Source organism: Taudactylus pleione, unplaced genomic scaffold (genome assembly GCF_031769625.1).
Source record: "Taudactylus pleione unplaced genomic scaffold, aTauple2 ptg000025l, whole genome shotgun sequence".
Lineage (NCBI taxonomy): Eukaryota > Metazoa > Chordata > Amphibia > Anura > Myobatrachidae > Taudactylus > Taudactylus pleione.
This window is the reverse complement of record NW_028284427.1, coordinates 11841695-11855030: the sequence shown is the minus strand read 5'-3', so window position 1 is coordinate 11855030 and position 13336 is coordinate 11841695.

Genomic DNA, 13336 nt, shown 5'->3' with positions numbered 1-13336 from the left:
AGGACCTGAATTAACTGTTGAAAACCCACTGCAGTAATGGCGGATACTGGACGCACATCTAATACCAGCATAGCTGTTATATGGCTTCAGTAATCCACTGTGCAACTGTTAGATTGCTGTCATACTTGTTTGCCCTTGCAAACGATTGTTTAACACAATTGTTTTTTGGAAGATACGCTACAAGTAGTCTTCCTCCTGGTCCCCTTCTGGGATGAAGATCCACTGACAGCAACAGCAGCAGCAGCACCAACAGGTGTAGTCATCAAGGATCCTTCTGAGGAATCACGGATAGGAGAGAGTCAATCATGCTTTGAAAACCAACATTGGATGCAGCAGGACTACTTGTGATGACAAATGAGGATGTTGATGATGCAGGTGTTGGTGATCGAAGGCGGTTGGATCTCACAGAGAGGGAGCAGGTAGGTGACACTGGACTTGTTACATTTTGAGTTTTGGAACTTGGCGACATACACTTTGATATTTGATGAATGCACGCCAAGTGATGTAACAAGGAGGAGGTTCCTATGTGGTTTAGGTCCCTCCCTCTACTCACTCTTGCATGGCAACGGGCACATATGGCTTGACTACTGTTGTCCGAATCGTGATGGAAATAATTCCACACGTTCGAAGTAAATTTTGTTGTCTTTTGTCCCGGCATGACAACAATGGGCTTTGGCTTTTTCAAACCATGGGCAACAGCTGTTGCCTTACTTACACAAATGACATCCTCAGCATCAACATCATCAGCACCAACATCTTCATCATCAACATCCTCATCATCCTTAGCGCCGTCATCCACCAAAATATCCTCCTCCTCCATGTGCAATTCCACAGAAGCATCCTCAATGACTACGTGTGCAAGATGTTGACTGCCCTTCCCCACATTTACAGAGAGCACACAAATGTTGGAACTTGGAGGATCCTCCAGTACACTAGTATTTAGGTCGAACTCACACATGGCAACCGCGGACACACTTGCACTTTCCTCGGGGATTTGTGATTTCGATTTCTCAGGGCACATAGTTGTTTTTTCCGGAGCTGTCTTAACAACTTTCACATTTTTAATTGGACCACCACCACTACTACTACAAGCAGAAGGGCTATCAACAGTCTTCATAAAGAAAGGCCAAGGCCTTATCCTTTCCTTTCCACTTCATGTAGTGAGTGGCATACTGCAAATTTTTTGTTTGTCTAAAGGCAAATATCCTTTCAATTTTTTTTTCTTAATTTCAGTAAAACTTGCTTTATCATATCGATGGCGTGACTTAAGCCCTGGGGCATGGGCCTTCCTAGAGGTCGAGGAAGTTGACGGCCTTGCACTGCTGGTGGCAGCTATAATATGTGGTTCTTGGCCTTGCTCTCCTGTCATGTGACAGCCCTCCATATTTTTTCTGCAATCTAGAAGCAGTGTCACAATCACCAATAGTGTAGACAAGGTGCGGTTACAAAATTCACACAAGTGCAGTCGTGCACGCAAACAAAAATATTAGAAAAAAAGACAAATGATGATTTTTATTTTTTGTCAGCTCCAGAAGAACTTGGCCCCAGAGGTTTTTTTGGAGCACGACTGTAGTCGGGCAGCACAAGGTTGAAACTTGGGTTGCTGGCTGGCTCTTGTGCGCTACTGCGATTAAGCCTAACACCCACAAGCACACAGAAGAAAAAAATATATAAGACACTTTAATTTTTTTTTTTTTGATTGAGCACGACTGGAGTCACTGGATCTTGTGCGCTAATGTGGTTCAGCCTAAACGCACAAGCACACAGAAGAAAAAAATATAACTATATAAGACACTGGCTGGCTCTTGTGCGCTACTGCTGTAAGGATACTGGATTTCAACCTCTATACGCACCTTTCTATTCCTTCTAAACCCTGCCTATAAACCTCTAAAATTGACGCTATTTGCGTACGCAGTCATACAGTAAAATAAAGACTTTAGACCTTGAACATGTGTTTCCAAAGCACAAAGTATTATTCAAGTAAAGTACAGTCAGTTACACGCTGTGATCTAAGTACAATTTAGTGCAAAGAATTATACAGACCCAAGATACAGTTATACATAGGCACGCGCTCTGGACCAGATACCGGCATCAGCAAGAAACCTCCGTCAATCAGCAAGAAGACTCCAGACTGGGGTCAAAACACACACATTTATACCCTTACAGAAACAGACAACACAGTAGAGAGGTTTGTTGCTGATCCCATTGGTTCCCAGTGCGGGTGCATCTGTTACAGGACATTTAACAGGTTGATTCAAATGGACACAGGTCAGCCTCTGACAGCCTGTTGTCTCCTCTATTCCCCCTGCATGCAAATCTAAGCTGTTAGTTTCACAAAATACATTTTGGTGCTTTATATCACTACGGTCCATAAGTTGAGAATGCATGTTGCGATCTTCACACCGATGATACCGGAAAGCTGTTGAGAAAGTGCAGATCTTTATAATACCAAACACGGCTTACTTATCACGTATTAAACCTTAGATACCAAAATAGCCTTTATTTCACAGCATTTGTAATAAATGAATAAAACTTGGATCTTATACTTTAAAGCTATGAAACCTTTTATGTGGGTGTGCATTGTGTAAGTATTAGGGGTTTGGGAAAAGACGCTAGTTAGGTTTATCTGATTTGGGGCAGATGTGCACGCATGCAGCTAATAAACAGCGTTCGCATGCAGGATATTGTGCATTCTCTAATGTGCGTCATGTGATTCTAGTTATGATGGATTTAATATATATATACATATATATATATATATATATATATAGTATATCCACGAATGCGGCACACTCCTTCCCATCCAATTCAAAACGCCGCGGTGCCCGCTATCATATGTATATACAGATCCAAAAAGCGGCACTCAACGGACTTTCAATAAGGACATTACATCAACTCCTTTTGCTTTTGATATATATATCATTTCTTACTAACATTTTCAAACTGCAATGCAAATGTGTTATGGGCAGTGAGCTTCACTCTCAAACAGGGTGGAGACCCCCAACCGTGCTGGTGCCAGCCTGTCTGACAGGGAGTTTAAAAGAGCAGATTTAATTCAAGTGTATGGGCCATATTACAATGGCCACAGCTACACCTGTCCACATGTGGAGTCTCTCCATTTACATGCAAAAACACCCATAGTTTCTGGTGTATTGTTTTTTTTTAATTCCTTTTCTCATGAAGCTGTTTTTCTAGTTGCTAACTGATACTGTGTTTGTTTTGGTATTTCTCTATGCAAGGTTGTCCCCAGAATGGGCCTGTCATGGCTTCTAAAAAGATTATCAAAAACATTGCAATCTGTACTTAGCTCGTGAGTTGTAACTTAAAATGGCGCTGGTCGCAAAATGGCGTCTTGCAGATTCTTATTTTTAAGATGGAGTCTGGTTGCCATTTGCAAGATGGCGTTGCTCCTAGCTAATTTACACTGATTCTGTCTCAGCCACTAAACCAGCTTTGACAGTGGTTAAGCCTGACACCCACAAGCACACACAGAAAAATATAATAAAGACACTTTGATTTTTTTTTTTTTTGACTTTTTTTTTTGGAGTCCAGAACTTGGGCCCGGAGATGAACACAGCACAAGCCCAGGACACAGCAGACAGCCCTGATGTATCAGCAGACAGCACAGTGATAGTGAGTGATAGCACTGTGACCAGAGAACGGAATGGATCAGGACTCAGGAGACAGCACAGTAACAGTGACAGCACCGTGACCAGAGACCAGAATGGGTCAGCAGTCACCAGCCCAGGACACAGCAGATAGCACCAGCACCTCTCACAGCCCTACACTACCCATCCTCCCTGTTCAGTCTCCACAGCCGGAGTGAAATTGCGTCTGTCGCGTGGTACCTATATACAGTACTACATCGAACCGCAAGATTTCCGTCTCTATGGTTTTGCCTCGGTTTCGACTCGGATGTGCTAAATTTGGGTGGGTTCGGTTCTCTGGGAACCGAACCCACTCATCTATACTTTTTATGTATACAGTAAGGGGTTTCTACATCCTGTGACAGTATATTGGGAAGGTACAGTCACAACAAAATATGATGTAAAGACGTATCATATGCACACAAAAGAATAGGGTCTTGACCGTCACCATAGAAATTTTACATTTTCCAAATTTGGAGGTTTCCTTTGGGGAGCAAAATTTATATGAGGGCACCAAAAATCTTTTAAATGCTTAAGACCTCTAAAGGTCCTAATCTGGCCCTGCCGCTTCACGAGACTGCACTGATTCATTCGATATGCAACGAAGCACAACGGAACTTGTCATGAAAAAAAGAGGAGATGACTGCATCACAACACTTCGTATACAGACTCAAACTCAAGTACCAGCCGAGTTGCACGGGAACTTGTGCACTGTGAAGGGTTGTTTGGCGCGACTGGTGCAGTAGTATATGAGATCATATTTGTAGGAGAAGGCAGCGCTCTCAACAATTATCTCAATTCTGGTGACACAGTCATGATTGATGGGTCCCACTTCATGTTGCACTGCTAATGAAGGAGAACAGCATGCAACAAACATAGGAGCTAGCAAAGACTCCACCACTGTGCCAGACTAGGTTCTCTTCTGCTCATGCACCATCTTTCCAAATACATCACCGGTTAGATGGATTTACCTGGAACAGGTATGGGGGTGGCCCTCTACACATGGAGCATGTTTTCTGGTGCTAGAATGGAGAGGGAGGGTGTTGGAGTGTAGTATAGTACCTAAGGCACCTCCCCATCAAAGCTTATTCATTCATCTGATGGAGGCGAGCACTGAACCACATGCTTGGACCATCCCCCTGGAATAACAGATGCCAGCCAGCACCAGATTCAGCCAATAGAAGAGACACTTAAGGTATTGTTCTGATGTGATTCTTCTCTAGAATATCATCAATATGTTAATGATATGGCCTGAGAAATTGTTGTTTCCTGTAGGTAATTAATGTTGGCAATACATGTGTGCAGACTGCAGGCGTAGCAGAGTTCCAGTGCAAACCAACGGATGTCCTTACTACAAACAGCCTAATTGCTTAATCAGTGGAGTGGTTTTATTGGTGTCATATGAGATACAGCAGTACTTACTGTTATACACTGGTTTGATGGAGTGGAGCTTGCACAGAGAAGGCTGATATACAACTCACCAGCCGGTGAGTATATCTGGTTACCATGTAGCAGTACAGGTATGCTGGATGGGGTTGTGGGTAGCGGTAATACTGGGGTCTCTCTGGACCTAAGTGGGAGACTACTGTCTCCCACTGTGTCACTGAACACATTGACAAGATGGTGGAACACATGCGCAGTAGCTAAGTTCCATTGTCATATTGGAACATGGATTGAAACCTCGCTGGAGGAAGGAAATACCGTACAGTAGCGCCCTCCACTGTCAACTATTAATACCACCCTTAGCAAATTGGGAAATTGTTGGGCTGATTCCACCTTGCATCCTAAACCTGTGATGCGATTGGAGAGAGTGGTTAAATAATTTTTAAATGCAAATTAACTCTTCATATACACACAGGGATGCTTTATTAGAGGAGGGGGCTCGTGGGCAGCCTCCATGTGAGCCCTCTCCACTTCTCTCTTGTGGTGCAGTTGTGAGAAGACTCCTGGCATTATGCCAGAGGGCCTGATCCAGCAAGGAACGCAGTTGCTTATATGCACACAATCGGTCGATTGTTGCGTACTGCGCATGCGTATGCATTGCAGTGCGCGTGTGCGAACTAGCCACTGCGCTCGGGACTGCAAACGCAGAGGATATGCAGACCCATGGCAGAGTGATTGACAGGAAGTGCCATTTGGGGCTGATGATGGGGGGGTGGTCGGGGAAACGCAGGCGTGCCAGTGCATTTCAACGCCGTTGCAAGGGCATGCATTAATTAGCCACTGCCACCTGAGGACTCATAGCATTCGCTGAAGTAATCAATTCCTGAGTAAGGTCTGGGCTTCTCTAACTGTCCGATGTTACCTATTGTTTCTCTATGTTGTCAAAGCATATGGATGTGAATAAGGGGAAGTGGGCTTATGTCAAGCTGCGATCACAATGCGAATGCAAACCTTTACATATCGACGCTGATATTAGCAATGCAGTTGAGTGCGTATAAGCAGAATAGCGATCTCTAGTAAATCAGACCCTGAGTCTTCTGTGCATGCGCAGGCAGGGTCGGCTCCAGGGGTCGGAGCACCCTGTGCCAACTCTCTCTAAAGCGCCCCTACATCCAGAAATGAGGGCGTGGCCTAAATACCATAGGCCACGTCTCCTACGTGACATTATTTGGAGGCATGCCCGCATGGCACACCTCTAAACAATGTCAGGCTGGTGAGGAGCCTCACTAGCTGGGCTTCTCCCAGCCCTCTCCCGTCACTGAATGGATGCTGCGTGCATGCGCACAGCATCCACTCAGACTCCGAGGTTCGGCACCACCACACAGCTGCGGTGCTGGGGGTCCCCAACCTCCCTATTTGACCACCTGCGGGCCACTTTGGTCCACGGGTGGTACAGCGGGACAATACTGTCCCGCTGAAATCGGGATGTTGGGGAGGGGTGCGCCCTCTATGGGTGGCGCCCCTGTTGACCGCACTGGTCGAACACCCCTAGAGCCGGCCCTGTGCACAGGTCTCTGAGAACATGTCATCCACACAGGACTCTGGAAAGGTGAGTATAATGTATGGGTACAGGGTTGCCTATGTGCACTACACACCCTGCACCCATCATAGATACGCCACTTAATCCAGGACCAATTCCCATAAGATAAGCAGGCTACCTTATTTGTCGTAGTAATTTAGTAGTTAGTATGTAGTAAAAGTACTATATTCAACTTTCCAAGACAATTATGAAGTTGTTTCAAGACATACCTTTTAGCCAGAAGTTGATATCAAGCCACAGAGACAAAACCATCTATACAAAAGACTACAGAGAAACAAAAGAGTCCACCCACTGGTTGCTTGTATTAGATCCTTTTATCAATCAAGCAATAGTGACAGATGAGGCTGGGTCAGGAAAAAATTGTGTTGTAAGGAAAGGATGGGCGCTTCATAGGAGTAAAAACAAAACCTGCCTCTTAACCAACACCTGTAGATCTATCCCAAATAGAACAAATGGTTGGTGGTGCGGAAGATGACGCTGATGTTTGACAGAAACGGCGTGTGGAATTAGGAAAGATATATACTTATCCTAAATTGGATTCACTGTATGGTTTATATCTTCCTTTGTAATTCTCCAGAAGAGTTTAGATGGTTTTCATAAATATGTGGAGACAAAGGTTGATAGAAACAATGGGTGGTATCGTAAAGTCCAATGATTGGTGACGAGATGAAATACTATAAAATATCTCTCATATAAGTACCAAACTGGAGGTTAGATATAGTCTCAGTGGACTTTTCTATGATATTAATCTGGTGCTGTAATCCGTACTTCACTTACATCAAAATTCTATATAACCTATGTGGTGGTATATTAATGTTTTCAACTTAAAATATATTTCTTCTTTATAAATGATGATGCATACCTTACTTACATAAGTAAAATATATAATAAACACTTCATGGTATCTTTAAAGATATGGATGCATACCAAATACTCACAGCCAATGGATGTGTTGACTTTCCTCAAGGTTTCTTTTGAAATCAATCCATCCAGATGATAGTAAAAAGTAAAAAGGTGTTTTATTAATATAACATAAAATAGAAAAAAAGTTTGAAGCATTGCCAGGTGGGGACCAGTCCTCCACTCAGAGACAAGGTGCCAATCCTGATGACAGATGTTTGACCTAGCAGGTCCGGTGTCTGCGTGGCCAAAAAGAATAGATAAAAATCGTACCTTCCTCCGGGTGGCAGGACCAGTGAAACCACTCCTCAAAGCCTCCTCCGGCCGATGCGTTTCAAGAGGTATCCTCTCTTTTTCAAGGCATGGAGGGAAGTGTTCAGGATGGCTATTTTTATAGAGGAAACAAAGATGGCGGTGTATCCGGTACCGGTCCGCGGACTGGAAGTCCCGGCGGATGCATTAAAAAGTATTTTAAAAGTTTGCTGGAGTTAACTGTGTATCTTCTTTTTCTCCGTTTAGGTGGCTTAATGTAGTTAGCCTGGCTTTAATTTCCACATTTCGCAGAGTTTTTGGTGCCGTGACCAGAAGTCGTTCCTGGGGAGTTTGGGAAATGTAGTCTTTTTGCTAAAGACATAGGGATAAATTTACTAAGATGGGAGTTCTATTAAGAAGTGATGTTGCCCATAGCAACCAATCAGATTCTACTTCTCATTTATCTAGCACCTTCTAGAAGATAATACCCAGAATCTGATTGGTTGCTATGGACAACATCACTTCTTAAATAGAACTCCCATCTTAGTAAATTTCCCACATAATCTTTAGCCAGAAGTGGTCATAAATCTACCCTATAAGACTGGGAAATGTAGTTTCTGTATTTAGAAAAATGAATGATGAGGCTGGGTCGACTTTGACTGTTAGTCCAGTCAGGGTCTAAACTAGGATTTTTGTCACACGGGGCAAGACAGTAATTTGGTGCCCCCCCCAGTAATTTCCCCATAGTAATGCCCCCTTCAGCAGTGCACCTATAGTAATGCCCATGTAGTAGTGCCCATATGGTAATGCACCTGTAGTAGTGCCCATATAGTAATGCCCCCATAGTAATGCCCCTGTAGTAGTGCCCATATGGTAATGCCCCTGTAGTAGTGCCCATATAGTAATGCCCCCGAGTAATGTTCAGAGAGGGGGGTGCGAGATGGAGCTGTGGGGGAGGGGAGAACAGTGGAGAGGGGGTGGGGCCAGTCAGAGAGGGGGCTGTGACCTAGCATGTGTGGGGAGCAGTGGAGAGGGGGTAGAGCCAGCCAGAGAGGGGGTGGAGACTGAGGTAACTGGGGATATGTCGGGTCTGTTATACTAGTATAATATAGTTTTCCAAAATTCCCAACCTAGGTTAGAGATTTTCTGCTCATACATTGTGCACTGAGGGGGAAGGTCGGTGCTTGGGCTAGCTACCCAAATATCTTTAGTTCAACCAGCCACTATGCATTGTAACAGCTGCAGGCAGGCAGCATGACTAAATTTACTGCAAAACATCCAGACAGAATGTGTACAGTATTTCATGTGTATATGGTTTAACATGGCTAACATAGCCACCCTAGTTACATTCCTTCCTATTTTCACTTTATTTAAAGAGCAACTTCAGCCATCAGTTGAAATTAATATATTTCATAGCTTGTGTACTACTGAGCTTAACTATATGCATTGTATAGTGTTTATAGTTTACTAAGTATGTTCATCATGCTGTCACTCATTCCTCTGCCACTGGATGACTTGTTAGAAGAGAGGTGATCTCTAACACAGCGGATACACGGTGATTGACTTGTGTTTGGCTGAAACGCAAAACAGTTGAGGAACAGCCAGGGCCACAATGAGAAGTGTCTGGCCCTGGTACTTAGGTGGATATGGCCATGACTTATGGGGGTTTGGCCAGGCATGGTCTGAGACTCATGAGTAGATGCTGCACTCCTGAGACAGTGAAAAGGGGGAGCTTGTGCCTCTTTGATGATTTGGCCCCCAGTACTTTGTACTCATCCATCACTGACCCTTGGGATCCCTGTCTACAACTTCTACAACTCCCTCACTCTCAGGATCCCTGTCTACAAAGCAAGTAGGATTATGGAGCAAGGTGATGTCATTTATGGAAGACTAGAAGTTTGCACCAGCTGGGAGTTATGGGTAGTAGGCCCACCCATGCACCTATTTTTACAGGGCAATGCAAAATCAAGTTTAAGAATCTAAGCCTTGATGCGGCCTGGCGCTTAACCATATATTTGCAAATATATGCAACAAAGACCTCTGGATTTCTATTATCATGCAGTATTCAAGTCTTTTTGCTAGTTTTTTGCAGTGTGCTGGAGGGAAACTCTGATTTCTTTTTTCTGTAGTCCAGAAAAAACCCCGCCCTTTACAAGCACCAGTGAAAAACCATTAAGCTGATCTGAGCAACCACTATTTTGTATTGCTGGTCTGAGAGGCATGGATGGGACCAGCATTGGGATGGTGTGCTGGTTCCTGTAGTGCTATTTGGAGGTTTCTGAGGTACCTCCTAGGTGACTTAAATATATTTATGTATGTGCTGTTATCATTTGGCTCAATGGTATGCAATTATGACCCAGAGTGGGTGCTATTATTATGTAGCGTTAGGGACGCCGGTATAGAGGAGCCTTGATGTGACCAGGCGTTTAACCATATATTTGCAAATATATGCAACAAAGACCCCTGGATTTCTATTATCATGTAGTATTCAAGCCTCTTTGCTGGGTTTTTTTGCAGTGTGCTGGAGGGGGACTATTTTTCTTTTTTTCTGTAGTCCCATTAAGCTGATATGAGCAACCACTATTTTGTATAAGTGTAAGTATCTGCTCACAAACAAACGACTCTTCATACCAGTCGGTTATGTCAGCACATTTGTATTCATATATATAATTATTGAAATTAGATAAAGTGGTGGGAAGAGAACTTTTTTAGTGGCACTCACCCATACATCCAGTTATACTTCCATAAAGGACTTGACTGTACTAAGGGCAGAAATGCGGTAAAACCCCCGATAATGCAGTTTTCAGAGGTTTTACCCCATTTCTCCTATGTACTATGCACCGCTTCAACCCAGACTTTTGATGTGATGTGTAAAATTCCACACTTTTTATGTCTTCTGAATGTTCCCTCGTTCTGTACAACAAGGTGCTGATATAATTTGTAGAGGAAGCCCCATGACCAGAGAGAAGGCATGCATCTTGTGTGCAGGGCAGATTATCTAGGTGCCTGGGTGCAAAAAGAAAGTGTTTTGTCTCTGCATATTGTGTGAGCAATGTAAATGGGGGTCCTCTATGTGAATTGCTTTGTTCATATATAGAAGGGTTTTACACAAGAGTTTAAATCTTTGCAATCTCTGCTTTTTAACCTGTATCAGATGCTATCAGGACATTGGAAGGGGCTCTAGCTGTCTGTTGCAAAGTGGGGAGGTAATACATGAGCTACTGCGGAAAATCAGCTTAACACTCAGCATTGTATTTTACCTCTATGGTTCATACGGGATTATATTTTTTTGGAAAGTAGCTCTAATATGGTCTGTTTTGACCCATTTGATTGCAAATATGAAACTAATTTAAAAGTCTCACTAGGAAATATGTTTGGAGTTTATTTACAGCAAAAAAATTGTTTCTATAAACAATTAGGGGTCCATTTATCAATGATCACATACTCAATGTGGTCTGGGTGCGATATTAGCACCCATGATCGCACTGCAGCAAGTGATCATACTGGCCAACTGTAGTAAAGAGTACCCACATGTATATATTAAAGAAGCGCTTGTTTATAGATGGTATGGTGTTAAAATAAGGTAAGTGATAGGCTTAAAATAGTATGCACTGAAAAGTGGTGTAAGGTGGCCGCAATGATGAAAGACTAACAGACAGACTCAATACATATAACATAAAATAAATTTATATAGCTCTTTCTATGAAAATGAAATGTCCTGAAATGAGCTTCCCCATCACTGCCGTCGGTGATACTGAGGGAAGGTAATCTGACCCTACCTTTCCCTGTATGGATTCTGCTCCTTGCGTGGCCGACTTGCTCCATGCTCCTGCTGCTTGGTCAGCTGTCTCCGTCTGCCGCTTGTGATGATTGCAGCTCGCGGGGACCGCTTTCTTCTGCAGCGTTCTTCTGCACTGTGTGATAGCTGTCTGCCGCCCTCGTAAGGAGATTCCAGTCTTTGCGCTTGCTGGATCGTGACCTCAGTGGGGGGTCTGAACACCAACGCGTTTCATCCCATAGGACTTTGTCAAGGTGTCTCCATGTAGCACTTCTTCTCCTTTTATCCCTCTGATGTTTAATTAATTGACTACTTGATTGTGTCAATTACAGATCTAATTATTTCCACATGGTGAACTACCGGGTTTTGGGATAAAGGCTGAGTGGTAAAATTATGTGCATTAAATATATAATATAAATGGGTGTCATAGAATCTTTTAATGAAAATGTTTTAAAATAAATGTAATAAAAATAATGTAATAAAAAATACTTTTTTTAATAAAGGTTGTTTTAAAAGAAATAAATAAAAAGCACAGATTGCTACAATAAAACACTTAAGATATATTATCAGTAGAATGTGGCAGTGATTTTCATTCATTGCTGGGCCATGTTACAGTATTAATAGGTAAAGACAATTTAAGGAGTTATACAAATTAAATGTTGTTAAATATAAGCGCTGAATAGGTGGTAGTCCTTATATCTTGAGAAAGGCACCTAAGTCAAAATCTATGTTTAGTCCTTTGGGGTGTAAGGTTCCGATTTTATAGATCCACTCCGTTTCTAATCTTGAAATGTTTTTTAAATATTCACCCCCTCTCCAATCTTTCTCAATTTTTCTAATTGCCATAAATTTCATGCCTTTTGGATTCTTTCGGTGGTTGGTCAGGAAATGGTTAGAAACACTGTGGGTTGTTAGGCCTTTCCGTATATTGTATATGTGTTCCCCAATTCTTGTTTTGAGTCTTCTTATTGTTCGGCCTACATATTGGAGGCCACACGGACATTCCAATAAATAGACCACACCTTCTGTATGGCAACTTAGATTCTGTTTAATATCAAATGAATGATTGTTTGTGTTAGAGCAAATGGTGGAAATGGATTTTGATGATATTTTGCCTGTTTCTTTGCAGCCCTTACAATTTAAACAGTGGTTAAATCATTTTTACTTCTGTATATGTTCTGGTCTGACTGGGGGTATACAGCTTTCAGTCAGTAAATTTTGTAGAGTTTTTGCTTTCCTGTACACGATTCTAAGTTTGGCCGTAATTATGTTCTTCATCTCTGGGTCAAGTTCTAATAGATGCCAATGTTTTTTCAGGCTTGTTTCTAAACTTTTAGTTGAGCTATTGTATAGGGTAATGAAGAGGGTCTTGGGTGGACTTTGTTCCTTTATTGTTCTTATAGATAAGAAGATCTTCCCTATTCAGTCTTTCCACTTTCTTGAAGCCATTATCAATGATTTTCTCTGAATAGTCCCTCTCAAGGAATCTTCTTTTAAGAAGTGCGCTCTGCTCTTTAAAGTCTTTGTCATCCATACAATTCCTTTTAATTCTTTGAAACTGTCCCCCTGGAATATTCCCAATCCATTGTGGGTGGTGGTTACTGGAAGATAGGAGGTAATTGTTACAATCAACCTTTTTGAAAAAAGTAAGAGTCTGTAGTATGTTGTCCTTTATATAAACTTCCAAATCCAAAAATTGAATGTTGTGTTTACTGAAGCTATAAGTAAATTCCAAATTGAATGCATTATTGTTAATATGGGTAAGAAATTGTAACA